This window comes from Pelmatolapia mariae, linkage group LG22 (assembly GCF_036321145.2).
Source record: "Pelmatolapia mariae isolate MD_Pm_ZW linkage group LG22, Pm_UMD_F_2, whole genome shotgun sequence".
Lineage (NCBI taxonomy): Eukaryota > Metazoa > Chordata > Actinopteri > Cichliformes > Cichlidae > Pelmatolapia > Pelmatolapia mariae.
The window spans coordinates 20,105,100-20,118,002 of NC_086245.2; positions in this window are offsets into that span (position 1 = coordinate 20,105,100).

Consider the following 12,903-nt stretch of genomic DNA (forward strand, 5'->3'; position numbering starts at 1 on the left):
TTCAAATTATTTCAAACCCCATGGGGAAGTTTCAAACTTGGTTAGATAAAAACAGTAGTATTCAAAACGCTAAAATCATATCAGTGTAGTTCTCTTCTTGAAAACCCCTCAAGGGAAGAATAAGAATACTTTGCTTGAATCAGCAAAACTACCCTTATTGTTTGTAGACTGTGGGAATTAAGTAACCAGAGAGAAACATCTGACTGTTAGGCAACACTGCTGTTACAACAACTGTCTGTACCAAATCAATTTTTCAAATCATATACAAAGTTTATAATAGCCTATAGCTTATATTCCATGTTACATGAAAAATATATACACAAAATTCACACAAGCTTCTCTGGCAGCCATGCAACACTTATGACATCACTGCATGTGCTTGCAGTCTCAAGGTGTTTGTCTCAGACAGGAACTCCTGTTGACTCTATCAGATTACCCTTCACGTTGAAAAGTGGCACTGAAGATGTGTTACAATGGTACCAAACATCCCAATGTGACAAACTGGGAACGTGGGGTTGCGGTAATGTATCCTTTTATTTCTGATCCCACAAATGGAACATGTGGGGTACCACAAAAATGCCAAAAAAGTGTTTGGCAGGCCCCCGGCACTGCCTTCTGGGAGTTACAGGCAGAGCCCAGTATGTGTCTCCTATGTGCCTTAATTCAACCAACTAACTCTGGACAGTTATTTATAATCTCAGCTAATGTTTAAAAAATGTAGTACAAAATATGGTTATGTAACTCATGTATTTTTCATATTAAAACCTGGATTATTCTTCTTCAAAACTAAGCTTTAGTGAACTCTTTAAAAGACTAAGTTAGTCCTTCCTTTTGGTTTTTGGTGTGAGTGTTTGTGTATGTGGAGGGGGGGATAAGGTTAGCTCTGAGTGATAAAATTCCTAAGAGGAAGTACACAGAGTCATGCATCACATCATGTACCAACTGAACTGCGACTAAACCACGTTTTACACAGAGCGAGCAGTTTTTCTGTTCTGCGTAACAGCAGCTACTGTGGCTTGGTGGCTACCGTGAGACTCCAGGACTCTAACAGTTGTGGTCGCCAGGAAGGAAGTCTCCACCAGCTTAGAATGAAAATAAATACCAGGTAGTTTGTGCGCTGACCAAATTTACTTTTATCTTTAGAATTTTTAGCACTTCTACATAGGTTGTTTTTTTTTGTTTTTTTTTAGCTTTCACAGGACAGTTATCTGTTATGCCATCTCTGTCCTTTTCAGGCATTAACAGTCATATGTAGATGACTAAATAGAGAAGAAGGTTTAGCAGTGTGACATGCATCACATTTCACACTAAGCTAACTATAGCTGTACTATTGCAGTGTTACCCTGTGTAAACATGGCAGAGTGTAAAATAGTGTAAAGAAATGTTGAAAAAGTTGGAAAGTAATACTGATATAAAATGTTGTTTTAAAAAAACAATTTGTATGAATGAAGCTGAAAAAGATGTAAGGTGCGGTATTGGAGCACACAAATGTAATCGATAATTCTGTAAAGCCTGGAACATTTTCTTTTTTCCTTCATTGCACAGACTTTCTACTTCTTCAGGTCCTGGTTGCTGTCTCTTGCAGTGCCAGGGCTATGTGTGTTTTTGAGTGAATCATACATTCATCAGACATTACACACGTGAATCAGCGGGGCTGTCCACATTAGCCTCACTTCAATGAGCCTCTTTGTTACTTAGAAATGAGATATTTATTTCTCCTCTTATTTAAGGCAATTCATTCTCCATCAGATGTCATCCTTTTGAGATCTTTCTAGACTAAGTATTTGTTTACTTGGTCATTTAGACTAACTACAGTGTGTGGGCTAGTGCAGTTATTTAAAAACATAGGAAATAAAATTATAAGTGGGCATTACACCACCAAACACTGTTATTGTTTCCATTACTTGTAAAACAATGACTTGAAACATTATACATTGTTCTTTATTATTTATCCATACATCCACCCATTTATCTTCTCCTGCTTACTCAGTTACCAGTTCAGAAAATATACATAGATGGTGAAACACTTCATATTTACAGCAGGTATTGCAGGTGCTGCAGTTTAAGCAGAGAAGTCCAGGTTTTCCCCTCCATGGCGACCTCTTCCATCCCACTCAGGAGCACATAAAGGTCAGTTAAAATTCCAAGACAACTGTCTTGGTTCAGTTGGCTTGGGAAAATTTTAATAAATATATCCTGTAGATCATTCATCGGAAAATCCATCAACCGTTTTACATTTATGTCTGTGAAGGTTCTCAGTCATCCAGGTCATCGTAGTCTAAGGAGCTTGGAAAGAAAAGCGTCTGGACTTCTTTAAGTTGCTTGAAGACATTTCACCTCTCATCCGGGAAGCTTCTTCAGTTCTAGGGATTCCTTTTCATACTCCCGCACCAGGTGAAGGGTGTTCCTCCCAAAATGTATGGCAATATGTCTGTGAAGGTTCTCAGTCATCCAGGTCATCGTAGCCTAGAACTGAAGAAGCTTCTCGGATGAGAGGTGAAATGTCTTCAAGCAACTTAAAGAAGTCCAGACGTTTTACATTTATCTAATTCAGAGTCACGGTGGAGGGGGATGGAACCTATCCCAGCTGTCAAGGGGCAAGAAGCAGGGTACATCCAGGACAGGTCACTGGTCTGATAGCACTCACACTTAGTGTCAGTTTAAAATCACTAATTAGTCTAAACCCACTAACTGCATGACTTTAGGAGGAACCCAGAGAACCCACACAGACACAAGGAGAACATATAAACTTCACACAAAAAGACCCTGGCCAGATGTTGGAGTCGAACCCTCCCCTCACCCGCCTGCTGTGAGGAAACAGTACTAACCACTGTGCAACCATTCTACACAGCTGTAAAGGCATATTTCCTAAAATATGCATATCAGCCCATCAGCCCGTACCCTTAGATCTGGGTCGTATAAAAAAACCCATGTCTTTATTCAAAAGCTGCATACAGCAACTGCTGTATGCAGAGGTGTCACACTGGCTGTATTATTATCAGTTTCCCATCTTTGATAAAAGTAAAATAGTTTTCAAGTGATTGATGCATCAGTGCTGGTGTATAACGCGTGTTGGGGAAGTTGTGAGGTTTCGCTTTGAAGATGGTAGATGATTTGTAAGCACTGTTTTTATGGGGGTTTGGGGGGGGGGGGGGGGGGGGGGACACACCGCTTTTTTTTTTTCTCTGACTCTCATAAAGGCAAAAGCTGTCTGTCTGTGGCTGACGCTGGCCTCTGCTGCCAGAGGCTACTGTGCTGCAGTCTGGATGTGTTTGAACATTTCAAGGAGAATTGACCGCCACGCCCTCTTTCTAAAATTACAAAATTACTAGCTGTGAGGAATTCCCATCATATTTTTTTTCCTGTAAATCAAGACGCACTCGGATGCCTTGAACCTCTTAAAGCAGGATGTGAGAGCTGTTGTAATGAATCGCTCCACAGTTCCTCTTTTTCCTAAAAAACAATACACATTCCTCTTGTTTGGACACGGAGACTTGGTCTTTATGTGGTCGCTGTGTTCTCCCACAGTAATAAGCAGTATCTAAATACAGAAGCAAGACTGACCCCACTGGACTCTAAACCACAGAACTGACAGGAACGGGCGTGAACTGCTTACATTTGCTTCTGAATATATCTGAACATTTTTAATTTTTTTAGAACAATTTTTATCCACAGGCTTTATATGTTTGTAGCACTTTTAAGGTTTAAAAAACAAAATTTAAAATATGCATGCAAAAAAAGCTAAAATCCTTCAGCAGTTAACCTGTAATTATTAATATAATGTAGTCACTGTATGTGGGTCATTCAGGCATCTGGAGCATCTTATCCACTAAACCATCTGTGGGAGTAATCGTCCCTCCCTGCTTCTCCCATCTATTAATGCATTCCTCTGAACTTCCAATAATATTCCTTTGAATTTTGGCAGCAGTGTTATTTCTATTTGCTAATTTAACAAATCAAAATAATTGTATTGACCAAGTGTTTTCCCCAAAGTCTGTTTCAGCAGACCCGTTTTGGGGATTTTAATGGTAACATAATTGGACAAAATTGCATGCAGAAATGTGAGTCTGTTTTTGCAAACCACTGTATCATTATCATGGACTTTGTGACGAAAGAGAGCACAGAACTGAAAAGTCGCCCACTGTATAATCTCTCCTGGCTGCCAGTGAAGCAGAAGCAAGCTCCACAGAGAATTAACAACAACAACGTTTTAGACATGAATGCCTCGCCGGTCCTTAAACATTAAGTCCAGTCAGCTACAATAAATGAAGCCTGACATGACGCCATAGGAAAGTATTACTCATGACAATTACATCACTAACATTACTATGAACTGTGACCACTATAAAGACAAAACGCTACTGGGAAATGTGGATGGCACTGTGTTAAGGGTACAACCTTAGGAGAACTGTAGCTACCTTTTTACCTTTTGTCAAAATAACTGTATTATCTGAACTCAAATACTAAAACCAGTTTTACTGCAGGGTCAGCAAAGGCAGTTTTATTGGGGTTGGTTTCACATGCCTGTGTATGCACGCTATGTCTGTCTGTACAATGTACGCATGTGCATGCAAACCTGCTTGCCATCCAGTTTCCATGTCAGCACTGCCTATATCTAGTGATAAAAGCATGCAGCTTGTGGTGGAGTGTGATAGCACGGTTGATATCCTGTTTAATTTTACATTATCAGCAAGTGTTTGCTGATTTGTGAAACTGCATTTTCACTTATTTCTTATAGGGTGCCAGTTACAATTTTCCTTTCTTTTTGTTATATGTGCCGTATATATACAGTAAATACTTTGTGCATAGTTAAATGTTTGCATAGTAAATGTGGTCAAAGTGTCAAATAATGAAGTCAGTGTATTTAAAATCATCCAAAAGCTTCTAGTTCAGACCCTCTAAAGGTTCAGCTTTCATCATTTTACTTATATTGCTATCTAGGAAATAGCCAGGAAACACAGCTGCTGCTGTAAATGTCATGAAAAACATTAAACTTATAAATTTAATACGTAATTGGTAAGTATTCTAATAGTTTTTTGCACGTAGGTCTAAATACATGATGCCACGGTCTTTCACAGATCGTAACTCCAGGCTGCTTCTTATGAAACTCTCATCTCATTCTTTATTACTTGAATATTTCATTCAGGTTTTTTCTTGAAGTTTCACAGCGATTTTACAGGCTAAGTGAAACATGCTTCTGTTAATACTCACAAGCTACCAGGTTACCTGCTTGTTAATATCTCATGAGAAAGCCACATGGCAGCAACTCGGTACATTTAGGCACCCAGAGTTGGTCAAGGTGACCTGTTGAAGTTCAAACCGAGCTTCAGAATGGGAAAGAAAGGGGATTTAAGTGAATTTGAATGTGGCATGTTTGTTGGTGTCAGACAGGCTTGTCTGAATATTTCAGAAACTGATGATCTGCTGGGATTTTCCCCACAAAATCTTTCCTCAGAATTTTCTGAAAAAGAGAAAATATCCAGTGAGCAGCAGTTCTCTGGAAGAACATTTCTTTTTGATGCCAGAGGTCAGAGGAGACTGGTTCCAACTGAAAGAAAGGCAACAGTAACTCAAATAACCACTCATTATGAGAAAGGTAAACAGGGCTGAAACAGAAGACCATCTCTGAAGGCACAGCATGTCGACTCTTGAAGCAGATGGGTCACAGCAGTAGAAGACCACACCAGGTGCGACTCCTCCCAGTGAAGAACAGGAAACTGAGGCTATAAGTTGCTTGTCTGAGGAGTCTTAACTCCTGCAATAATGTTTAGGTGGCAGGGTCATAGTTTGACATATACAACATGAAAGCATGGATTCATTCTGTCTAGTGTCATCATCAGGCTGCTGTTTTTGGTATAATTATGTAGAGGATGTTTTTCTTGGCACACTTTCAGTCGCTTGGAACCAACTGAGCATCTTTTAAACACCATGTTCCAATATAGTAGTGAGCACGAAGCTACTTAAATACCCTCCACAGTCACAAAATCTAAATCCAACAGAGCACCTTTGGACTGGTGGAACAGGAGGTGGAACTGGATGTGCAGCCAAAAAATTTGCAGGACCTGTGTGATGCTATCATGTAAATATGGACCAAAATCTCTGAGGTATGTTTCCAGCAGCTTTTTGAATCTGTGCCATAAAGAATTAATACAGTTCTGAGAGCAAAACGTGGTCCAACTCAGCACTAGGAAAGTGTAGCTAATAAAATGTCTGGTGAGTTTCTGTCTGAGTATAACAAGTAAAGTGAGCAGCATAAAATCTCTTCAAGACCGTAAGGGTATCCAAGGTTTTCCAGGACAGATGTGACATCATGCAAGTATGAGGTGCGGTCTTGCTGTAATCGTGCCATTAAATTAACAGTTCCACCTGCACTCTAATCCCTAAAGGTGTGCTCTGCAAATAGTAAAAGTGTTCCATCATTTAAGCTCTTTAAGCTCTGTAACCAGTGCTTCCATTAGGGTCACCTGTGTATTTCTGTCAGCCACACCCTCCAGTTTCATGTGCACACTCACACATGCACACAGTGAGGATAATGCCAGTCTTCACGTGCAGGGTTGGGTAACTATTGGTTACTTTGCCAGCCAGCCCTGTCAAGCCCATAATGAGAGTCTGCATCAGTGGACTCACTCACTCCCTTCAACAACACAGATGGGAGTTTACAGTTTATCGCTGCATCATCATCTGTTACCCACTTATTACAGGGCTGTGGGCTATTTTCGTGCCGCATGTCTTCGCTGTGCACCTGCAAAAGTATGTCCACCCACTGAAGGCACACTGCTGTTTTCAAGACATCTAAATCCCTAAAAGCCCCAGAGCCAGATCTGATGTGCAGCATGTGTTTAGTAACTTGAAACATATACTGAGTGATGTACAAATGTGTGGAATGTAATAATTGAGCAGATTTTGTCATCTAAGCGCTGTGATCTTTGCTATCTTGGTAGAAGGGTATATTTTTCGAGAGTGATGTTTGTAAAGACAAATAATAACCTGTCTTTTAAGTTCAGTGAAATCACTGGTGGAAAGTGATCTTACTAGTTAGTTCAAGTAAAGAGTAAGAATATGAATGAACACAAACAGACACTGAGTCTTTGGGGGTTATGTTGGGTAGCAAATAAGTAGCTGATGATTGTACTTTTGAAGGAAAAGTTAAGTCAAGTGAGAGTTACATAATACAGGAAGCCCTCAAAATGTTTTTTTTCCACTGGCTGCTTTACAGATCATTGAGGACCTGCTGGTACTCCAGGCTGATTATTGGCTTTATTACTTTTCTGAGAAACAATCCTCAGTGGAGCAGTGAAAATTTACTACCAACAGTTCTTTAATTTACACTCTATTTACTGTGCAGTCATGACTGTTAAAGCTTATCAGCCTATTAGAATATAGACCACATATGAACGCACAACACTGGTGTGCTTGATGTTAGACAGACTGTGATGCTTGGCACAAAGCAGACTAAAATATGCATGAAATAAAAGTCTTTGTAACACTCAAGCCTTTGTAGACACAACCTAACAGTCTGCATTCTTTAAAGTGAATCTATTCAACTCTGAACAAAACATAATCCTTTCTTAGAAATAAAAGGACACACATGTTTTCAGAAGGCTACATCCGTATTTCATATTGGTATGTTCAGTAGTTTGACGTTGCTAATATTAGATACCGAGAAATCGAGAAAATTGCTATGTAGTTGACATTACTGAATTCTGCTTTCTGAGTTCTGCTTTTTAGTGTTTCTAACAGTAGCCTGTTATTGCCACATGCTGATTAGCTAATTGTGAAAAGAACTGTTAAAAAGTTGCCTTTGAGCCCAATATAAAAGACGATTAGATGCCATCTGAACATGAAGCCGCGACTGACCAACGCACACTTGCATTATTTAATCAGAGCACAGGGTTGCATTGTATCTGTTATAATTATATTCCTCGAGTTTTTTATTCAGCCTCCAAAATGAGATATCTTTAGAGTTAGGTTTTGCAACATTAAACAGATGAGAAAGATGGCCGTGGTATTTTCAGTAATAAACAAAAACACTTGAGATGGTACTTCGGAGAGGGTCTGCCCTCAGGTCACAACTGTAAGCAGACATTGTGTGCAGCTATTAATCGCTGTGCAGGAACATATTACACGGCTCTGTGTTGACACTCCTGAAGAGACGTCCACTTTGTGCAGGTTGTTTTCCACCCTGTGTGTAATTGGACCTCATTCCTTCCCATTACCAACTTTACAGACCAGAATAGGGTAGAGGAAAAAATAGACTGGTGCTGTGTAATGCTCTGTCTTACACATACTCGTGTAAAAGGATCCAAAAAAAGAATCGCTGTTGTACCATCGCGGCTTTAACTGGTCCCTGCAGGTTTTCGGTTGTGACTGCAGACAGATGTTGAAAGCGTGGTTTGAGTTGTGGTGGGTTTTCTGGGGATGTGCTCAGCTTTAAATCGTGTTTACGACTTCGCTTTGCTTTGAGAAAACCCATTCACCTCACGACGGTTCCAGGATTCCTCTAACCTTTTGAATTTCTCTGTATCCAAACATAGTGTTTCTGAGCCCTTACAATGAGGTTTTACAGGTTTTAAACCCTTTCAAATGTTAGACCCAGTGCATGGTGTCATTTCAACAGTAACACAATGCATTTCCAGTTTAAGCCATTCATTATTCAGAAACCATTAGTTTGATAGGGTCAGAGTGAGTGGTAAATAGCTGAATAAATGTGAATTACTGAATTCACAGCATTTTATAGCCCATTTGGTGTTAGCTGAACTCTGTGTGTGCACGCGCGCGTGTGTGTACACACATAGGAGGTATCAATAGATCGACATCTGGTGAAAAATCTAAGCAAAGGCCTGATCTCTATACAGGATAACCAGCGCAGAAAAAGGTCTTCAAAATCACATATCCCGAGGCCAGACAGCCCTTTTGAGATAAGGGTCAGTCAGGATTAACACTCCAAGACAAAGCATTCCAACGGCGGGCTTGGCCCATCCATTAAGAAATGCCAAGATTTCAACAAAATGTTCATTTATGACCAAGGCATGTCGAAAAACAGCATCATGTTTGTGTTTTTCAAACATAGAAGTCAAAGTCTGCACAGAGCTAAAGGAAACATAAGCCAGTGTTTGGCTTGAATTGCAGCCAAAGTCATACTGAGCTGAAATGTGTATGCCTCACTGGGCTGCTTATTGCTGATCTACACACAGATACTATAAAAGACGACTGTTGTTTAAAGTGGTGATCTTGAAAGCATTCGGCATCATAAAGCATCCTAAATCCACCTCTCGCAGGCCAAAAACCAAACAAATGAACAAAGCACTGCAACAGCTGGGTGCAGGCACATTGTCTCACAAACATACAGTGCCATGAGAAAGTATTCACCCCCCTCCTGATTTCGTAGTTTTTTTCTATACTTGTCACACTGACATGTTTCAGATCGTCAAACAAATTCTTCGTAAAACTACGTTCAGTTTCACTAGCCACACCCAGGCCTGATTACTACCAGAGCTGGTGAATCAAGATATCACTTAAACAGAACCCGTGTGACAAAGCGAAGCAAGCTAAAACATCTCAGCACATCATGACACAATTTAAAGAAACAGCTAAGAAATAAAGTCACTGACTGAGTCAGTCTATATACTGATTTATTTATTTACATTCATGCATTCATATGTTCATACATTCAGTTGCACGTATACACTCTTAGGACCACTATGTATTGCTTATAGGTTGGCAAAGTATCCACAAGATGTAAACAGAAAGCATGTTTGGGCTTGGATTTGAGACAAATACAAGGTTGAATGGATGTGTGAAATTGCATCATACACTAACTGCATCCATCACTGGAATATCCCTTTAAACCTTATTTGCTTTCAAGTTGCTCTGTATTTTTAGGCTTTAACAAGTCAGTGTTAAGAAGACAAATACGTTTTTAAGTAAAACACTGTTGAAAACATTAGTCTAACATCCCATTTCATCTGTCGCCATCTTGTTTTGAAGGGTGAGCTGACTTAAATTAAAGCATCTCTCACCAAAGCAACTTGTGAATCACAAGGAAGCTGCACCCCAGAGTATGCCCTTCTTTATCTTTTTTTTTTTCACACTAAATGGGACCATAATTTACAAAATGAGTGTCGTGCTGTATTGAAGGAGAATACTCGAAATGAACATTTGAAATCGTAAACTCGCGAAGAAAACATTTAATTAAAGAAGAGAAGTAGGATTGTTTTACCGCAGACTTTTATGCAACCAGATGACCTGCCTCCTACTGAATATTATGAAGAATGCATGTTTCAAGAAGGTCTGCATTAATTAGCTTCACTTTTTATACCACGTCCACCTTGTGCTTACAGTCTCATAGCCATTTTCCGCTAGTACCTACTCAGCTAGACATGATCAGTTTTGCTGGTTTTCCTTTACAATCAAGAACCACCTGATGTGCACAGGGTCGTTATAACAATGCGGTTGAAAGTCCCATGAAATCATTTCAAAAATGGCGGTTTTGATTTTGGGAAGGAGTCTTTCTCATGACTCATCGAGTGACGCCACTGACTAGCCAATCAGTGACATGCAGTCTACTGACATCATGTTTTCGGATTGCCTGGGAACCCCAGCCGAGTAGCTACTAAAAAAAACTCCCTAAAAAGCATTCAGTTAATCCAAAATGCTACAGCAAGAGTAGCGACAGGGACTAGAAAGAGAGAGCATATTTCTCCTACATTGGCTTCCCTTGATTGGCTCCCTGTTAAATCCAGAATTGAATTCAAAATCCTCCTTCTCACATTGAAGATATTGAATAATCAGTCCCCATCTTATCTTAATGACCTTGTAGTACCATATCACCCCATTAGAGCACTTCACTCTCACACTGCAAGCTTACTTGTTGTTCCTAGAGTATTTAAAAGTACAATGGGAGGAAGAGCCTTCGCTTTTTAGGTCCCTCTTCAATGGGAGCAGCTTCCAGTTTGGATTCGGGAGACAGACACTATCTCTACTTTTAAGATTAGGCTTAAATCGTTCCTTTTTGCTTAAGCATATAGTTAAGGTTGGATCAGGTGACCCTGAATCCTCCCTTAGTTATGCTGCAATAGATGAAGGCTGCTGGGGGATCCCCATGATACACTGACTATTTCTTCTTCAGTCACCTTTCTCACTCACTATGTGTTAATAGACCTCTCTGCATTGAATCACACTTGTTATTAATCTCTGGCTCTCTTCCACAGCATGTCTTTATCCTGTCTTCCTCCTCTCACCCCAGCTGGTCACAGCAGATGGCCGCCCCTCCCACAGCCTGGTTCTGCCGGAGGTTTCTTCCTGTTAAAAGGGAGGTTTTCCTTCCCACTGTTGCCAAAGTGCTTGCTCATAGGGGGTCATATGATTGTTGGGTTTTTCTCTGTATGTATTATTGTAGGGTCTACCTTATAATATAACGCAAGCTGAAGTGACTGTTGTTGTGATTTGGCGCTGTATAAATAAAATTGAATAAAAAAGTACCTGATGGTTCACCTAATGGAAAACCCTAAAAACAGAGTTGAGCTGAGCCGTGCTGAGCCAACCCCAATAGAAAAAGGCTAAATGTGATGAACATATATGAACAGATGAAAAACAAAAAATAATCAATAAAATAAAATCTTAAAATGGGTCTCAAACCTGAAAGCTACAAATGTTTTCTCTTTTTGTTTCCATGCAGCATTTTGATTACTATAATATGTTGAATAATCTGTTATAGTCAAACCGGGTAGTTACAACATTAGGATTTTTGATAGGAACACAAAAATGGCTCAGTAGAGTGATAAATCTGCTCTCGCTGGGTGAAACTGTGGAAGTAAACTGCTTGAAATCAGTGATCAAAATTAAAAGCCTTTAGTATAAATCATTTTAACCTTAAGGAAATTTGTATAACAGCCCAGTTACACAAGTGGAAATGCAGCGTGTGTTTGCACATACAGGGTAGCATTCCACTATCTGAAGTCAATTATACTGAGTCAGCAGCACTGGATCGAAATCTAAAATCAAAGTTGCTTTTGGCACAGCTGTGACTTAATAACCTATCCACTTAACAACAAAAACAGGCATGAATGGAAAGTCAGCTTTCATATAAATGTCTGTATTTATAATTTTAATTCACTAAAGAGAGTATCATTTATAAAGTTGTGCAATCTGACGAGAATAAGACCAGTGTGCGCAATTCACCCATTAAATTTAGCGCTAATTAGCTGAATTGGATGTGGAATAATTTGAGCTTAGTTTCAATTTGACCAGTACACATGTGCTGCTGGTTTTTTCTTCCCCATTAGCCGGTAAACAGTGTTCACAAATGCCTCCATCATGAGCAATCGTTGCCTATTAAACTGCCCCGACTTTATGTGAGACTCTTGTATCTGTGGAGCTCAGCAGATGTTTTCCTCAGTCCAGCAGTCTCAGACCACAGCTATATAAAGACAGTATAATTACTGGACCAGTCTGAGCACGGCGTGCCATGCCCTTTTTCTGGCAAACACACACATATATACACAAATCCCCTGTACACTTTAAGCAAGACCTACATATGATTCACAAAATTCAAGTTTCTCAGGTTTAAATGAATGAACTTCACCTTCACCTCATGGATAAGCTACATGATATTGGCTTGCTGTAGGGATCAGTTTTAGGGCCTTGATAACAAATTGAAGTGACATCCACTGCTGCTAGCCGCTGCTGTTTCTGCTGGTTCTACACCTCTCGATTTTTGTAACCTGGCACCTCGTACGATCCTGTTGGTTTGCGATATATCGATGCAGAAGCTCAGAGACTCACACTTTACAGGGGAGATGTTGCAACAGTTTGAAAAGATGAGACTTTGTGGAAAATTCCTTCTGCTCATATACCAGCGCTGATGTGTCAGTGCTGCATGATACCTGTCGCTCAGGAGAATAC